The sequence below is a fragment of the Giraffa tippelskirchi genome, chromosome 14, assembly GCF_054371585.1.
Source record: "Giraffa tippelskirchi isolate mGirTip1 chromosome 14, T2T-mGirTip1v1.2.pri, whole genome shotgun sequence".
In the NCBI taxonomy this organism is placed as follows: Eukaryota; Metazoa; Chordata; class Mammalia; order Artiodactyla; family Giraffidae; genus Giraffa; species Giraffa tippelskirchi.
The window spans coordinates 41,865,860-41,885,738 of NC_137288.1; the positions used below are offsets into that span (position 1 = coordinate 41,865,860).

At 40.3% G+C, this 19,879-nt stretch overlaps 1 long non-coding RNA gene across 1 annotated transcript in view; it reads left to right on the plus strand.

The window, feature by feature from the left end:
- LOC145534854 (uncharacterized) overlaps nt 1-19,879 on the plus strand; it is a 222,285-nt gene that overhangs the window by 155,867 nt on the left and 46,539 nt on the right. Inside the window, exon 2 of the long non-coding RNA XR_014075023.1 lies at nt 1,687-1,886. This is a non-coding gene — a long non-coding RNA (uncharacterized LOC145534854). The remainder of the gene's footprint in view (nt 1-1,686; nt 1,887-19,879) is intronic.

The window sequence follows — 19,879 nt, forward strand, 5'->3', positions numbered from 1 at the left end:
GATCTCCTTTAGGATGGATTGATTGGATCTCCTTGCAGTCCAAGGGACTCTCAAGAGTCTTCTCCAACATTACAGTTCAAAAGCATCAATTCTTCGGCGCTCAGCTTTCTTCACCATCCAACTCTCACATCCATACATGACCACTGGAAAAACCATAGCCTTGACTAGATGGACTTTTGTTGGCAAAGTAATGTCTCTGCTTTTAAATATGCTATCTAGGTTGGCCATAACCTTCCTTCCAAGGAGTAAGTGTCTTTTAATTTCATGGCTGCAATCACCATCAGCAGTGATTTTGGAGCCCCCAAAAATAAAGTCTGACACTGTTTCCACTGTTTCCCCATCCATTTCCCATGAAGTGATAGGACCAGATGCCATGATCTTATACTAAATGTTACCTATTATTAAAAACAAATTCTTTTTGGCTGCACCCTGTGTGGTCTGTAGGACCTTAGTTCCCTGACTAGGGAGAGAACCCATGCACCCTATGTGGGTTAACCACAAAGTTTTAACCATTAGACTACCAGGGAAACTCCTTTGCATGGGTGTGTGTGCTCTGTTGCCTCTGACTCTTTGTGACCCTGTGGACTGCAGCCCTCCAAGCTCCCCAGCTCATGGAATTGTCCAGGCAAAAATACTGGAGTGGGTTGCCTCCTTCTTTAGGAAAACAAAAAACATTACCTACTATTTACCTGAATTATAAATTTACATTGACTAGAAAATTATTCATAGTTTAACTGAAATTCAAATTCAACTGTACATCCTATATTTTTATTTGCTAATGCTGGAATACCTGTGCTGTGATGTGCTTAGTCGCTCAGTCATGTCTGACTCTTTGTGACCCCATGGGCTGTAGCTTGCCAGGCTCCTGTGTCCATGGAATTCTCCAGGCAAGAATACTGGAGTGGGTTGCCATGTCCTCCTCCAGGGGATCTTCCTGACCCAGGGATCAAACCCAGGTCTCCTGCCTTGCAGGCGGATTCTTTACTATCTGAACCATGAGGGAAACCCTAGTAGTGACGAAAAATCAAAGGAGAACCAAGTAGAAAACCCTGCCATAGGAAAAACAATGTGAAACCCTTGCTTGCTTATGTCTGACCACATGTCTGAGTTGGTTGAGTGTCTGCTTCTCCTGAAGGAAGCTCCAGAAAACTCACTCTCTGAGTGCCCTACTTCTCCCAGGGCTGCACTGATATGGACAAATTTTGAAGCAGAACCGACTTTGTAGTGGCCCTTGTAGCATCATGGAGGAGGAGAGCAGTGAAGCAGATCGCTGAGTTTGCAGTCAGCATGTTTTTTTGTCCCCCCCGCCCCCACTTCGCCCCCTGCATTTTTCTTTCTATAGGTCTTTATGGGAAGTTATTTTAAATGAATCTGGTGAGAAGGAATCAGACATTCCAATTGAATAAAGTGTTTTGTTCAAACTAAAGTTCTCCATATCATAATCTGAGAGTAATTAGACAGATCTTTTTTTAGTTTCAGAAAGGACAGGCTTGGGAGATGATCTCAGTAGGGTGAAGAAAAGGAAAGGACAAATCTGGGAAGGGCATCAAAGGGAAAGTTGAGAAGGCTGTAAGGAGGATAGGTCTCAGCCAGCCAGCCCTGGTCCTAGTCATAGTTTGCTTAGTGGCTACCTAACTTCTAGCAAGTGGTTTAAGTACCATTAACCTCACTTTTGTCACTTCCCAGGTAGTACTTGTGGTAAAGAACCTGCCTGCCCATGCAAGAGATGTAAGAGATGTGGATTTGATCCCTGGGTCAAGAAGATCCCCTGAGAAAGTCTTGGCAACCCATTCCAGTATTCCTGTGGGCTACAATCCATAGAATCGCAGAGTTAGACAAGACGAAGTGACACGCTATCTATCCCTCAGGATATTTGTGGATATTAAGTGAGTTTAACTCTTTCTTGTCATCTGGTAAATGGTCAGTCAATAGCATAGGTAGTCATTTCTGGTTATTTTATTTTTTTTATTTTTATTTCAGTGTGTATTAGTTGCTCAGTCATATCCAACTCTTTTTGACCCTTTGGACTGTAGCCCGCCAGGCTCCTCTGTCCATGGGGTTTCCCAGACAAGAATTCTGGAGTGTATTGCCATTCCCTTCTCCAGGGGATCTTCCCAAACCAGGGATTGAACCCTGATGAGCATGAATTGAACCCTCTTGGTGATGGTCAATTTCCTGTCCTTCAAGTTAAGATAACTCACTCTTGTGTGTGTGTATGCGCTCAGTCACTCAGTCGAGTCCGACTCTTTGCAACCCCATGTACTGTAGCCTGCCAGGTTCCTCTGTCCATGGGATTCTCCAGGCAAGACTGCTGGTGGAGTGGGTTGCCATTTCCTTCTCCAGCAGATCTTCTCAACATTTATGTTTCTTAATTTCAGTGGTTAAAGGCTTTCTCCTTTGTTATTTTCTAACCCTAAGAGTGAAAGCACAGTATCACTGACTGACAACACAATGTCACTTTACCCATCAAGTAAAGAGTGTCTTTAGAGTTAGAGGAGAAAATAAACAGAGTCAAAGCAGAAATTACCAATTCAGACTAAGAGAATGAATGCTTAAGATTTTAGAGAAAAGATGACTTGATTTCTAGAAGTTACCAGAATTAAATGATAATGACTTGTACAAGCTGACCATGCCCTGCCTCTTTTTCATTTGTCACAAATTGGGAAGACTAGTTAAAACACTAACACAACCCACAACCAGTCTCTCTTAGAGACAGTGAATAGCACATTTCTGTGTTCAAGTAGATAAAGAACACATAGACCACTCTATGTAGGGATACTAAGCTTGCTTTCAAATTTTTGCCAACAAACCCTTGAGAAAACATTACAGCTAGAGAATTTTCATCCTTCTTCTTGTTTTTACCTTCTTTTACTCCCTTCTTTCCTTCCTTCACCTCCCTTTTTGGGGTTCATAATATATGTACCTTCTAATCACTACCTTTTCAGATAATCAAAACGACTCCCTTGGCCTCTGATGTTGGATTCATTTGAGCAAAGAACTAAGGATTCTTTGTTTAGCTAGATTCCTATGTCCATTAGGGTTCAATGGACCCTTTGGCAGCAGACAATAGGCTTGATCTGTGGCCTTTCTGCTTGACTAACCGCTCCTAGAATGCATGCCCTGAAAGGCACTGGAGGAGATTCTTATTACCAAAACCGAATTAGCAACAAAAGATTCAGCAAAAGGGTTGCACAAACCAGGGAGATTTTCTGCCATGGAGCTATTGATTGTCCTCCTTTCTGTAATCTTTCTGCAGACAAAGCAAATGGCTTTGCCTAACCACCGCTCTGCCTACTGATCTGATTGTGAACCGAAAGATGGTTTCTATGTTGTCTCCCTGAGAATGTTGAGCTCAAAGCTCGCTTTCTCCTCACTGACTCTAATGAGCGCTCTAACGATGGCATGGCTTTCATTCCACCCCTTTTGTTCTGCCGCTGAGAAATGCATTTAAACAACAGTTATTCAAGAGCTGCGGCATTTAACGATTGGATAAACACAAGCCTGAGATTTGGTAGTGTCCTTCCCAAACCTGCCAGCTCCTCTCTTTTCTTATCAGGTTTGCCTCCCACCTTATGGGGGGTGATGGTGCATTGCAGTCTTGTTCTGTAAAGGCAGATGGAATAGGGATGGCAGAAATGTGCACAGCATAATCCTAAAGCTCCTTGAGGTGCAATTCTGATAGGACCCCCCCTCCCAGATCCTTTTACAGTCCATTTATGGATAAATGCAAATATATGAAGTTAGAACAACTCTGCTTTTCAGGAGACCGTGGACAGGTCCACTCAAATAATGAACCAGCTTAAATGCCAGTGACGTTCGTGGTTGAACATTATAAGTACTACAACATTTTCTAGGTCAAAGGTAACAGATGTTGGCATTTAAATTAGATTTACGATTACGTTTTTGTCTGTACAGTTTTGAAGAAATCAGTCCATTTGGAGAAAAGGGATGATGCTTTTTCAACATGTAGAGATAAGAGGGCACAGGGTGAAAATATTCTATTTTGAGTGGTGGTCTCAACACTCATTACAGATGAGTAGTCTTGGATTTTATTAAATTCCAACTGACCAATTTAGGGGCCCATCACTTCAAATTTTGATTTAATTAGTCTTGGGTAGGGCTTTGGCATTGATGTATTTTAAAAAGATCTTGGACAATCTTCTTGTGCAGCCCAGGTGAGAACCACACAGGCTGTGACTGCTGCATGTAAGGGTCACCAACAGAGCTCCCTGAATAGACCTTCATCTGGGTCCCCCTCAGACCAAAGGAGACCAAATAATTTAAAAAGATAGTAAATCTCCACAGGCGGTTTTGATGCATAATGAGATTTGAGGACCACTCTCATCAGTGAGGGAGATCAAAACATGCCACCCTAACTATGACCCTCGGGTATATGGATTATTTTGTGCTGAAAGCCATTGAGACTCAGCAGATGCAGAAAGAGTTTTCCACACTCTCCTTATCTACTTAAAACAGGAGTCTCCAACCTCTGGGATCTAATACCTGGTGATCTGAGGTGGAGCTGATGTAATAATAATAGAAATAAAGTGCACAATAAATATAATGCACTTGAATTATCCCCAAACCATCTCTCCGGCCCTGATGCATAGAAAAATTGTGTTCCATGAAACTGGTCCCTGGTGCCAAAAAGGTTGGGAACTGCTGGCTTAGACGAAGGGTATAAAATTCCCTTTGAGGAGGTTATCCCCTCCATTCCATACCAGGGGCAGAAAAATAACTCATCCTAGAAGTTGGGGGGTTGACACCAAGATGAATTTGTATAAACAGAGTTTATTAAAATAGCCCTTATTTTACATTAATTCCCACAGATATTTCCAAGTCACTTCCCCACAGCTTATCATCCCTGAAGTCCAAACCCTTTTTCCTTCATTAAAACAGTGTGTTTGTCCCCAAGTCTGTCTCTTTTGAGTTTTACTTCTTTTCTGTGAACTCCTGTGCACATAAAATTAATAAAGATTGAGTGCCTAATCTGTCTTTTGCTAGTTTAATTGCAGACTCCTACAAACTAAACTTAAGAGGGTAGTGAAACTTGTGGACATGATGAGGGAAGGATAGAGTGGGATGAATTGAGAGAGTAGCATTGAAACATATACACTGCCGTATGTAAAATTAGATAGCCGGTGGAAATGTACTATATGATGCAGGGAGGACAGATCTGGTGTTTTGTGATAGCCTAGAGGGGTGGGATAGGGTGGGAGGTAGGAGGGAGATTCATGAGGGAGGGGCCATACGTATACCTATGGTGATCCCCTAGAGAAGGGAATGGCTACCTACTCCAGTATTCTTTCTTGCTTGTAGAATTACAGGGATAGAGGGGTCTTGTGGGCTACAGTCCATGGGATTGCAAAGAGCGGGACATGACTGAGCAACTAACACTTCTCTTGTATGGTGGGATGAAGGCCGTTATAAATAAAGAACAGAGAGATTGCATGCCCTACTTCTCTGTCTCTTTCCCTCCCTCCCCCTCCCTCCACTCTTGCCGGGTGAGGATACAAGACAAAAAGCCATCTGCAAGGCAGGAAGAGAGTTCTCACCAGAACCCAGCCATGCTGGCACCTTGATCTTAGACTTCCTAACCCCCTGCAACTGTGAGAAATCAATGTCTATTGTTTAAGTCACCTGGTATATGATATTTGTCATAGGAGTCCAAGTTGATTAAGACACTGACCCAAAACATAACTGTTTGACTTACGAGATTATGGTAAATTCTTCCTGGTGTACTTGATATTGACAAGACTTGACAAACACTGTCTAGCTGCTTTTACATTGCATAAGGATATAGATCAAAACCTTTTCCAAGTTTAGAACTTCTGGGCAACTGCTAGGGCTTGTGAAGCCTTGGATAAAATATTTTTTGCTAGGTCTGTATAAAGAGCTTCATTTAAAAAGCCATTATAAAATACATATGTTACAGGCATTCATGAGGCATAGGGATTTATTGATGAAGATATAAAATAAGGGTAGAAAAGCAGTACTTATGGATTTGTTTGTTATCCATTCCAGCGCATGTCAAATGTCTAGGTACCACCTATTCATACTCTCTGTTGTCAAATACATTCTCTCCTGGCTAATTCCGTATCTCCCACCATGACAAAAAAGGTGGCAATGCTGTTATTTCTCACAGTGCCATAGTTCCTTCATATTTGTATTTGAAGCAATATAGATTTTCTTGCTTTTATAGTTCCCTCATGCCATCTATTTAATATCAACCACATCATTCCTCATGATGCCACATCATCCATTGTACCACCTGTGAATACTGGCTTCCAGTGACTCTGTCCAGAAAGGACTGTTGCTGGGCTTCTCTGAAGGTGATCACAAAGCAAGGCTTCCCTGGCACATGCAGACAAATGTGAACAATAGTTTGTTTTCTAATCATATAATAGTTACCTGTCAGAATTTTATAGTATAAACAGAACAACACATCTTCCAATCACTCTTTAGGTTGTAATCACTGTTGTCCATATATCACCACCTGTAGGGACTATGGTCCAGGGACTGTGGGCAGAGTGGGAAGAGCAGTCTCATTGGTACACACAATGTCCCTTCTTTCTCTGGTACAACTTAGGGCAATCTAGAGAGAAATACAGCAGGTACATGGATAGGAGGTGAGGGAGGAAATGGATTGGCAAGGCCTGTTGGTGTTGTGGAGCAGTGACCTCAACAGCCCTGGGAAGAGGGCAGCCACCCCCAGGACAGCCTGTGGAAGCTGTAAAGATGGAGGGGCTACCCTGGGTGCCAGCAGCTAGGAGAACATGGGGTAAAGGATGCCCAACACCACATTAAATTCTCAGATAGTGAAGTCCAGAGGCATTTTCAAGGCCAGAATATGGATGGCTAGAGTCACAAATGAGCCTCTATCTAGGGTTCAAGTCTTGGCTTACATCTGACATGAGGTTCCCACAAATCAGTGTTCTGGGGGCCCAATCTCAGCTGATTCTATGAAAGATGTATGATAGTGCCAGGGAACTAGAGTGATCTGCTTGCTAAGTGGTCCCTGGAATCCAAGCCTAAAACAGGACAACCCAGTAGAAGTGAAGCTCAGCGTTCTTCATGCTATCTGGTCAACCCCATGTTTGGTAGTAGAATGATGAAGAGGGCCCAGAAAGCACCCTGGAAACCAGGACTGAGGACCATGTGGGTTCTTGTCCAGGCTTGAGTTATCCCACCCACATGGCACTGTTGACTCTGGGTGATCCCAGGCACCTGAAGGGTGGTTAAGTGTGGGGCCCTGGACAGCACCCCAGTTACTTGGATCTAAGTGTAGAGCTATAAGATTCTGTGTCTCATGACACATTGGTTGTTTATATGTGATAGTCAAGTTATCAGAGATGCCTAGGGCTATCCATGTGGTTTTCTTTGTTTCTAGTTCTTCAGAAAGAGAGGGCAAGAAAATTCATCTGATTATATATCAGCTATACAACTTCCTACCTTTGGAACTGAATTTTGTAAAGCCAACAACTCTAACCTCAGTTTTGGGATGACGGTATCATATTTAGAAAAAATTACTGTACAAAAAAAGCTACATTTTACATTTTGTTTTGGTTGCAATGACAAGGGCTTCCCAGGTGGTGCTAGTGGTAAAGAACCCACCTACCAATGCAGGAGACAAAAGGGACCAGGGTTTGATCCCTGAGTCTAGAAGATCCCCTGGAGGAGAGCATGGCAACCCACTCTAGTACTCTTGCCTGGAGAACCCCGTGGACAAAGGAGCCTGAGGGGCTACAGTCCATAGGGTCACAAAGAGTCAGACACAACTGAAGTGACTTAGCAGGCATGCATGCATACACAGTGACAAAATGCAGATTACATGATAGAAGTGTATGCTCCCTGGTGGTTTGGTTATGATGGCTTAACGGAATTCAAAACATAAAAGATCAAGAGGGATAACCCAACACGTGGCTATTTTAATAAACTTCATAATAGTATAATTATGGTTGTATATAAAAACACACTGGGTGATATCTTAATCTTATTCTTTCCTCAGATTTATTGATCTCTTAGAATCATGCTCTCATATTTAAAAATTAAAAAGTACAAAACCAAATTCCCAGAAGTAATAATTTCACAGTTAATCTGAATCCTCCTCCAGTTCATCTAATCATTATTTGATCAAATCTAACTCTTACAGAGTTATTGTCTCATTGGAGTGAAACATGAATGATTTTCCTTCTCACTTATTAATGAATCTCACCTGCTGGCAGGAAGCTTGTTCTCACTGGCATCCATGGTGTTTCTTCTTTACTTTTTTCCTATTTGTGTAACGATTCACAACAGAGGGATGCTTAGAGCAAAGATGATGGGGAGATGACTTAAAACCCAATAAGCAGTTATTAAAAACAAAATAGATAATAGATATTGGAAAAGTAATTTGCCAATCTGCATCTAAACCCAAGCTCAATAACATAAGAGAAGAAATGAAACTCACTTATCAGAGGAAGGTGCACGAGAATTAGAAAAGGACTTAATAGAAATTATTAGGCATTTCACATGTATTATCAAAATTACTTGCTGTAGTTTCAACCTAAGTACATTTAACTTCAAAGAACAAACAACTTAAATCAATAAATATTTATCACTGCCTACTATGTTTGGACAAGGCAGTAAGCTGAGTTAGGGGGATACCAAAATGAGTTAGTCATATCTAATTTATTCAATTGAATTGACTGAATAGTTTACATAATCACTGAAATGTCTGTCTAGACTTTAGACTATTAGGTTTTAAAAGCAACTTAAAACATTGAATATTTAGACCAACAGAGTTATGATTAGACAAAATGATTTGCCATTTTTCTCTTTTTTTTAACTTTTTAAGAAACTTAGAAAAAATAGATAGCATGTAAAAGTAGAAAGTGACTATAATTCTAGAAAATATGGTATGCACGATTTTCAAAGAGTTCAAAAGAAATGCTTTTATGGAAATTGACTAAATTCACATAGGATTCATATTGTATCCAAGGAAAAAGGGATTATAAGAGATTAAACACTGATTTGTGGGGATGGCATTCACTCTAAAAGTCTCTCTTTGTTCCTTTTTGTCCCTTTCAAAATGGGATAACTGAATGTAATTGCCTATTGAAGGTCACATATGACATTTTATTAAGCATCACATGAAGGGCATTGAGAAATAGTTAAGCAGGATAGGAAAACTAAGGAAACATAAGATTCAGCATAGGGCACTAAATGATTAATCAGTTCAGCTGTGTTGTCCTTTAAATTATTGTCATACAATTCTGTAAGCACTCAAAGGGAGTACACTCCAAGTCTGGGACATTCTATCACCCAGCAGGAGCTGAATAATACTTTTGCAGGACTTTTGTTGTTGTTGTTAAGTTCCTATCACATCATTTAAATAGGGAGGGAAAAAAGAGCCACAAGTAAGCCTTGAAAGTTAGTGGCATCTTTAAGAAATTAACACTAGTGGTACCTACCATTCACATGGCTCTGAGCTAAGTAGGTGCTCTGTGACTATCATCCTATTTAGTCTTGAGGATCATTCCCAATTTACAAAGGAGAAACCTTTATGAATTTGTTAAAAACTCTTTTGGTTACACCACACTAAGGGAACTAAGATGTTAGCTCCCTGACCAGGGATTGAACCCATGCCCCTTGAAGTGGGAGTGTGGAGTCTTAACTGCTAGGCTGCCAGGAAAATCCCACAAAGGAGAAACTTTAACTGCAAAAAATGTAAGAATTCACCCCAAATCCTACAGCTAATGCATGGTATATACAAAACATGAATTCTGGTCTACCTGGTTATCATGAAGCAAGAAAGAGATTTGAGTAGAACCAGTCTAGAGTTATAATTTAGGAGCCATGTCTAAGGCACTTTGCTTGATTGGTTAATTGGTTGGTTGATTCATTAATTCATCAAACAAACTTTGAGCACCATTTTGTTTCAGAAAATGACCAGGGCCCTAAAGTGGCAAAAGAATCTTCCTGTAAAGAGGTTCAGGTCTAGGGATTGCACTTGATATCAGCATTAACTCTTTCAAAACTCACACTTTACCAACTCGCTTGATGGTGAGGATCCTCCTACAGAAATTATGCTCATAAGTGAAGGACTTCCTCCAACCTGTTGCATTCTCATTCCCAGGAAGTCATCATTCAGTGTTTCATGGTGCATATCCAGAAATTTTCTAGGTACATTGAAAAATATATATAACATATATTTTATGATTTAAAAATAATAGATGAAAATGCTGTGCATTTTCTTAAACCAAAATGGGCAGAAAAATAGACATTTTGCAGGGATTTTATGCATGTTGCTTTGCCATCTTTACATTATCTGTCAGTTTATCTATCAGTTTGCTCAACTAGTACTGCTTTCTCTTGGTGAGCAGGAGCCCTGCCAGGGGTGTTGACAAAACTGCTGAAGAGAGAGTTTAGGATCCTTAAAATACCTTCTGTGCTTGGACAGGTATTAATTGATTACAAAACTCCATCCTTGGAATAGTTCTAATTCTTCTAGCTCTCTGCTCTGGGCAGCCTCACTCAATTGATAAATAGAAGTTGATAGAAGAGAAGACACTATTTTTTCATTTGGAATCCAGTTCCTGCTCTCTCTCAGAAATGTACATTTTCCAAGTGCGTACACAGAATTTACATGCAGGTTAGAATTTCATCAATGTCTTTTTTTCAAGGCATTTTTTTAAATTAAAAGAAAATTTTTATTTATTTATTGTTGGCTGTGCTGGGTCTTTGTTGCTATGCACCAGCTTTTCTCTAGTTCAGTGAGCAGAGGCTACCTCTAGTTGTGGTGCATGGGTTACTCCCTGCAGTGGTTTCTCTTGTTTCAGAACATGGGCTCTAGGGCACATGGGCTTTCGTATTTGCAGCACTTGGGCTCAGTAGTTGTGGTGCATGGGCTTAGTTGCTCCGAGCCATGTTGAAACTTCCTGGACCAGGGATTGAACCCAACCCCTACATTGGCAGATGGATTCCTAACTACTGGACCACCACGGAAGTCTAGAATTTCATCAGTGTCTTAGAAGAGGAAAAAGCATCGATGAGTTGGAGAGTTCAGAAAAAGAACCTTCTGTGTCAGTCATTTAGAAATTTGGGTACTTCCGGATTCAGCGGCAACTGGTTTTCTATCACTATCAATAATTGAGTTGTAAGCAGTAATATAGTGTGGAACTGAGTGGGAACAGAATGGGAGGGTTCGGTTCAGTTCAGTCGCTCAGTCATATTTAACTCTTTGAGACTCCATGGACTGCAGCACACCAGGCTTCCCTGCATCACTAACTCCTGGAGTTTGCTAAAACTCAGTCCACCGAGTGGGCGATGCCATCCAACCATCTCATCTTCTGTTATCCCCTTTTCCTCCTGCCTTCAATCTTTTCCAGCATCAGGGTCTTTTCTAATGAGAAGAAGAGAGGGAGGGTGAATATTAGTATATCCTGGTCATAGTTTTTTCAACAAGAAATAGTACATGTCTAATACATGCAGATTCTGAGATTTTCTGATTTGAAAGGGCTGCTGGCCATCCTCAGCCTCCCTGTCTAGTTAACTAGACACAGTTGGATTTCCAGCAGCTGCAGCCCTGCAGGTATGTCTTCTCTGATGAGTAAGGCTGTTTCATGCTTAAGATGATCATGGTTCCTTGCTTCAGAAGGACTTGCTTTGTAAAGCATATTTGCAGGAGAGGAAAGGACTGCATCATGGAGCTATACTCATTAGAACTAACCATTCTTTTTGTATTTTTTTGAAGACAGCAAATGTTGCAAAAATTCTGTTTAGAGCAGGGCATGTAGTCTTATTCTGCATCTATGGAGCAGGGGAACCAGCTGACCCCCAACAGGAAGCAAACAGAAAGCAGAGGTAACTTTCCTCATTAGACTTGAAAATCCCTTAAAGGTGCTTAAAAAATGTAAAATAACTCTTGAGATCTGAATGACCTTATGCTTATGTAGAACAAATGCCCATGGAGCCCCAGGAGATCAAGGCCAAAGATCCTTGGAATCTGAAAGCGTAGGTGTGTGTCTATGTGGTTCTGACAAGGTAAAGGGAGACCACTTACAATATTTTTTTTTTCAGGTTCCCAAAGAGACTATGGCTCAAAAAAAAAAAAAAAAGGCTCATACCCCCTCCCATTTATCTAATCCAATGTCCTAGAACAGCTATGACTTGCTCAAGACCCAAATCTCAAGTGATTTATTGAAGTCCATATTCATGCTTTTCTATCAAACCACTTTCCAAGGCTTCAACTAATCTTGAAAAATATGTCTTTTCCTTACACCACCTTTTTGCTTTAAAGCGCCATGTTTGAATTGCTTTTCGTAGAGATGTAAAAGCCCTTCCAGGGAGCTAGGTGAGGTGGGTCTGTGGGATTCCCCATCTACACTTCCACCAGAGTGATCGTGCTTTTATCTACTTTATACAGTGGAGTTCTGAGTAAGATTTATTTTTTTGGAAAGATTCAATTCTCCTAAAATAAGAACCATTTCCCATGGTTCTTATTTGGACAACTATTTGTCTAAAATGACAAATATGGATTGGAGGCCACCATGTTAACACAGCCTGGTAGTCTAAGCGATGAAAATTTCTCAAAGTTGTGCAACACCCAATTGCATAATGAAATATCAGAGCTGTGAATAAATGAGGGTCTTGGGTTTTGGAAACCCCCAAATCCCGAAAGGGTTTTGGAAACTGGAAAACATCTTCCTGGAGGGATTTATCTCAAAACAAACTCTTTAACATCTTGTCTACTCATCCTTTTCTGTGATTTTTATGATGTGGGATGCTTAGTTCACTTTGTGGTGGAAAGTTTATTCCTGATTTCAGAAACTTCTCAAAATAGAATTTCTGATAAAACTTTTTTGCTTATAAAAATAGTATTGTAAGATAAAAAGGGAATTCCCTGGTAGCCCATGGGTAAGAATCCCCCTTCCAGTGCAGGGGACATGTGTTCGATCCCTGGTCTGGAAACTAGGATCCCACATGCCTGGGGCAACTAAGCCCACGTGCCACAACCTCTGAGCCTGTGCACCCTGGAGCCACGTGACACAACTAGAGAAGCCCACTTGTCACAACTAAAACCCAGCACAGACATATGCATGAACAGATATTTTAAAAAAGAAAAGAAAAGGTCCTTGGCAACATCTTTCCTTACATATAAACATTGAGAAAATTATGGAATAAATTTATCACTTTTCAAGTAAAATGAGACAAAAAAAATGTCATAGTGACTTTTTGAATGGTCTTTTAAGTTGCCCAAATAAATAATAATCTCTTGGCAATAGAAGATGCTCTTCTTTCATTCTTCCTTCTCATTCCCAAACTTTCTATTCTGTTGGTATTAAGCCTTACTCATAAGTCAGAATTACAGCTAAATATAAGACCTACAAGGGTTTTCCTGTTGGCTCAGTGGTAAAATATCTGCCTGCCAATGCAGGAGATGCGAGTTTGATCCCTGGATTTCCCCTGTAGAAGGAAATGACTACCCACTCCAGTATTCTTGCCTGGGAAATCCCATGGACAAAGGAGCCTGGTGGGTACAGTCCATAGGGTCACAAAAGAGTCAGACATGACTTAGCAACTGAACAGCAACAACAACAAGGACCTAAGAAAAACTTCTGTAAGACCGAGATGACCCCAGCTTACATATTTTATACTAGTTCATGTTTAGCTCAAGCCCTATTTAAATCTTTATGTATCTATGTATCATTGATCTTTCAAAAAGTAATTGCCAAGTTTTGTAAAACACTAACTTATCTCCTCCTCAAAGTCCCAGCTTATAGTAAGATGGGGTGAAAAAGTTCAGTTTTTTTAGACATAAAATGAATTCTGGCTAAGGAAGTAGTTCTAAATCCTTTCATGTGTTGAAGTAGAAGAAAGAAAGACAAACCCCACAGGACCTCTGTGATTATCTCAAAACTTTCAGAGAAAGCACTTGGCATACCATCATAACTACATACTTCTCAAGCATACTGCACGTGTACTGTGATCATCCTCATGGAAAAGATTTACTTCAATACATTGAGCTATAGTGCAACAGGGACCCAGAAAATATTTACACTGTCTACCATACTCTGAAGGAAATATGGAACTTGGCTAGAAGGACAAGCACTTGGGACTGTCAAGGAATTATGAAACACTTGAAAGCCCACAGGTAAGTACCTCTTAAGAGCTGGCGAGCATCAAAGGATCATTAATTATCCTCTTCACTGTTGTTTTTCTTTGATAAGCATCTCAAATCTCATGGGGGAAACAGGGAGACAGGCTGGCTACAATGTTCTCAGTGAACCAAGGAGGAAGAACAAAAGAGAAAGTAGAATTTGGGCAGTTTTCAATACATCAAGTAACTGTAGTTATCTCAAATTCCAAAGTGCCTGAAAGGACTGGGGTTAAAATAGAAGAGCGATTGTCTTGAAGGCAATGACAGCAACCAGAATAGTCAGGGCCTTACTGTACTCGGCTCAGAGAAGTGATGCCAAGTCTATTAAATCTTCTCATGCACCTGAGGGAAATGTGTTTCTTAAGTGAAATTTCTCCGGAGAACCAAGAAAAGTTACAAAGAGAAAGAGAACATACTTCCCATGGACATGTTTAAATAAGAAGAACTTCACACTATTTAGTTTTCAAATTATACTCACTTCAACAGTGGAATTAACTTTGATACAGAAATAATACATGGGTGGGAATATGAATAAACAACTGTTTTGTTAATTCATTCTTTCATTCATTCATCATTTACTTTCTACTGAGCAAAAATGCTATGATGAAGCCCCTGATGTGAGTGTTGTGTGTGGGTGTGTGCTAAGTCGCTTCAGTCATGTCTGACTCTTTGCAGCCCTATGGACTGTAGCCCACCAGGCTCCTCTGTCCATGGGATTCTCCAGGCAAGAATATTGGAGTGGGTTGCCGTGCCCTCCTCCAGGGGATCTTCCCTACCCAGGGATCCAACCCACATCTTTTATGTTTTCTGCATTGGCAGGCAGATTCTTTACCACTAGCGCCATTTGGGAAGCCCGGTGGATGTTGTGGGTAAAGGGAAAAGATAAAAGTGCTTATTATCCTCAAGGAGTTTACAAAATTAGCTATTTGGAGGTGAAAGTGAATATTTGGGAAAATGAAGAGTCCCTAAAATAGGATGATTGTTGCTTTCAGGCTTAGCATGTTTACAATAGGGAGCCATAGGAATAAGTTCATGGTACTGCTTAATGATGCAGAAACGACTGATGCTGAAGTTTAAGCTCCAATACTTTGGCCACCTGATGTGAAGAATGGACTCCTTAGAAAAGACCCTGATGATGGGAAAGATTGAAGGCAGGAGGAGAAGAGGACGACAGAGGATGAGATGGTTGGATGGCACCACCGACTCGATGGACATAAGTTTGAGCAAGCTCTGGGAGTTGATGATGGACAGGGAAGGCTGGCGTGCTGCAGTCCATGGGGTCACAAAGAGTTGGACACGACTGAGTGACTGAACTGAACTGAACTACTTAATGACGCATCACAGCTCTGGAGCTTGGATGGTGCAGCCTGAAGATTGAAGGAAGGTGCTGAGTAAGCTGTATTTCATCCGGTTACAAAGTTTGTGGTATTCTTTTGTTGTCTGAAGCAAAAGGTGTGATTTTCGACACAGCATCAGCTTTTAATCACCTCATAATGGCAAGAGAGGTGAACAAAGTTGAAAAGATTTGATATTTATCTTTTTTGACATATTACCTATAAAAGTATAAACATCATACTTGCAGCTTGAAACCTTGTGTTCAATCACAGTAGTGAAATGAGATCTATGGGAGCTTTATACTGTGTAACTCCTATGTTTACTCATATTTCTTCCATAATTTATCTCTATATTAAGTGATCTTCTACCAAATTATATCCCTGGAGAAGGAAATGGCAACCCATTCCAGTATTCTTGCCTGGAGAATCCCATGGACAGAGAAGCCTGGTGGACTATAGTCCATGGGGTCGCAAAGGGTCGGACACGACTGAGCGACTAACACACACACACACACACTGAAGTACATAGACATTCTGTGTGTGATTCTATACAAGTGAATTTGTGTGTGTGTGTTAGTGGTTTAGTCATGTCTGACTCTTTGCAACCCCATAGACCGTAGCCCACTAGGCCCCTCTGTCCATGGGATTCTCCAGGCAAGAACACTGGAGTGGGTTGCCATGTCCTTCTCCAAAAAGAACTATAGAAAGTAAGAAAGTGAAGTCGCTTAGTCGTGTCTGACTCCTTGCGACCCCATGGATTGTAGTCTACCAGGCTCCTCCATCCATGGAATTTTCCAGGCAAGAGTACTAGAGTGGGTTGCCATTTCCTTCTCCCACAAGTGAATTTGCTGGAGGCTAATTGTATAATAAGACAAGATTGAAGGGTAAGGAAAAATAACGATGATATTTGGAAGGTAAGGGTAAGGTCCAGAACAAAGCAAGTATGGTTGTTTGTTGATATGATCAAAGCTGAGCCACCAGATAAGAAGTGCATTCTCTGACTCTAAGGGAGAGAGCATCCACATGGGCTAGTTGACAGTGATGAACTTAGGCTCAAAATTAGAGGCCAGCCAGAAAGAATCTAGACATTCAAAATATTGATACTATGGTAGATAGGCTACCAGTTCTGGGGATGAACATCTTAAGACTGACAATGAAATTTGGATATTAACTTATTCTAAACTGACTGTTTAGTTCAGTCACTCAGTCGTGTCCGACTCTTTGCGACCGCATGGACTGCAGCACGCCAGGCTTCCCTATCCATCTGACACCTGTAATTAAACTGAGGATCTTTACTTCTCTATCTGTATTTAGTTTGTATTCTTTAAGAATGTTTGGGGCTCCTACATGGCACTAGGGTAAAGAATCCATCTTTACCAATGCAGAAGACTTGGGTTTGATCCCTGGCTCGGGAGATCCCCTGGGGTAGGAAATGGCACCCCACTCTAATATGCTTGCCTGGAAAATTTCAAGGACAGAGGACCCGGAAGGGCTACGTAGTCCCTGGGGCTGCAAAGAGTCGGATACGACTGAGTGACTGAGCGCAAGAATGTTTGAAACTCCTGCAACCAGAACAAATAGAAAGAAAGAAAAACACATACAATAAAAGAAAACTATTTCTGAATTAAATAAACCTAAACACACACATTCAAAAATGTTCGAATTTTAGCTGAGAAGAATGATGGAAAAAAAAAAAAGACTTCGTGCTCTAGAGACTGTGAGCCACAACTACTGAAGCCAGCACTCTAGAGTGCGTGCTGTATAACAAGAGAAGCCCCCACAGTGAGAAGCCTGAGCACCACAATGAAGAGTAACTCCCACTTCCCATAGCTAGAGAAAGCCCAGACACAACAGTGAAGACCCAGTGCACCCAAAAATAGAGAAATAGAAAACAAAGACTCTTGCCTCAAAATACTGTGATCCTTTTTATTCAATTATGGGGGAAAAAAATCTTATAGTTAAAACATACGGGTAAAATTCACTCAAAGGAACAAAAATCAGATTGGTTTTCCATCTCCCTGCAGTTGGAGATAGCAAGGAAAACAGAACTCTATGGCTACAGGTCTGGGAGGGGAAAAGTTATGCCACAAAAATTTGGTACCCAGAAACTTTAGCTATGGAGGCAAAGGCAAGGCATTCTTTCAGGAAATTTCCAGGAAAATGAAGACCTGCCATAGCTAAAGGACACAAGAATCCAAAGTAAAGATTCAGAGTCATAAAATAAATGATTTTGAATGACATTTAAATTAGTGAAAAATAAAATTAGGTTGAATACCAAAAGCAGTTCTGGTAAATACTGAAAATTCCAGATCATGATAATAAAAGGAATATGAGGCTATTATCAGGTATCATAAGTATGTCCTAAATACCTAGATTTATACTGGAAGTATCAAAAAAGACTTTCATACTTGACTTTGAGTTCTGATAATATAGGTTCTTCAAAAGTATGCATATATGAAGGTTTACAAAACCAAGAGTATGAATATTTCAAAATCCTTAGACAATAATGAAAATCTCTAACAACAAAGAAAAATCACAGTTCACATAACAAAAGACAAAATATAAAAAAAATGAAAGAAGAGTATATCATTAACAAAATATAAGACTTCAGATTTAAGATTAGACATTAAATATTCTAAGAATAAATAGCTTAGAATTTCACAGTGCTAAGTTGCTTCAAGCATGTCTGACTCTTTGCTAACCCATGGACTGCAGCCCACCAGCCTCCTCTGTCCGTGCGATTCTCTAGACAAGAATCCTGGAGTGGGTTGCCATGGCCTCCTTCAGGGGATCTTCCCAACCCAGAAATCGAACCTGCATCTTTTATGTCTCCTGCCTTGGCAGGTGGGTTCTTTACCACTAGCACCACCTGGGCATGTCATAATAGAAGACAAAAATTATTAGGATAAGAAAATAAATTCTAACCAAAGTTTCTTACAGGTAGAAAGGAAGTGAAATAACACAAAACATTAACAATGTAAAAACAGAGAAAGATTTATTACCAAATATAAAAGGAGAAATTCTAACTAATTCGTTAGTTGGTTGGGTTTGGTGTGGATGAAAATAATTGCTTTTAAAGAAGTAACTAAGAATCTCTGCCTATTCAGGATAATTTAACTTTTAGGTATAGATAGGTCTGAAACATGAAGAGCCTATTTTCTTTGTAAGAATGCTTGGAATAAAATTTATTATTTGGCCATACTTATAAATCAAGATGTTCATGCTGGGTTGCTTCAGTCATGTTCGACTCTGCGACCCTATGGACTGTAGCCCTCCAGGCTCCTCTGTCGATGGGATTCACCAGGTAAGAATACTGGAGCAGTTGTCATGCCCTCCTCAAGGGGATCTTCCCCATCCAGAAATCAAACGCGAGTCTCTTATGTCTCTTGCATTGGCAGACTGATTCTTCACTAGTGCCACCTGGGAAACCCAACTCAAGATATATTTTATTGAGTGGTGTGTTCACTCAGGGGGGCCTAGAACTGCTATAAGCTACTGAAAAATACCAGTTGATTTCATTCTGGAGATTGTTATATTTGAAGCATATACAATTTTGAATCCTCATAAATGCATAAGGATTTGCACTCCCACATACAAATACATAACTGCAATGCACTGGGCACCCTAATGTTAAAAAAATAAATTATCTGCAGTGAATTTGCCTACCTAATCTGTTGTCACACATTCATTTCCTATAAAGCTACCTTCCTTGATTTAAATCATCTAAACTTTGACAGCTTTCCAAGCAATTTCTCTACAGAGACACAAATGATGTTTTTTTTCCCCCTCTTCTTTCTGCCTATTTCTGCTTTTTAATAGGTACAAATGATTAAAAGCAAAGCTGTTATTGACAGAAATACTAAAAACCCAGAGACAACAAGAAGAAGCATTAATTTTCTTTTTTAAACGGGTATATAAGAGTTAGATAGTACATGCAGGAAAAGGTACATTTTTAATTGGAATTATTGCTATCATTGTAGTGCCACAGGGGTTGAGGTGGTGCTGAATAAGTGAATTTTAATTCTAAATTAACCAACTGGGTCAGATGGACAGGTGCAGCTGACCATTAATTTCATCCTTAGGGAGAGTAAAGGACAAGAAGTCAAAGAGTAAAAAGAATAAACAATAAAGGATTGCAGGACTTTAAGTTGCTAGGACAAAAACCCTCCCTACCCACTTAATTTTCCGGACCAATAGAGGATGTGCTAGGACTTTTGAAAGTAAATCCTTATGTCTTTTAAGAAATCTCTTCTTATGAAAATGAAACACTCATACTTGTTTTATAAATGAAGTTATGTGACTGGTCTTGAGCCGTGTGTTTTAAATGTATTCAGGAGTAGTACGCACATTTTGATCATTTATGCTGAATCGCTCAGTCATGTCCTACTCTTTGAGACCCTTCGGA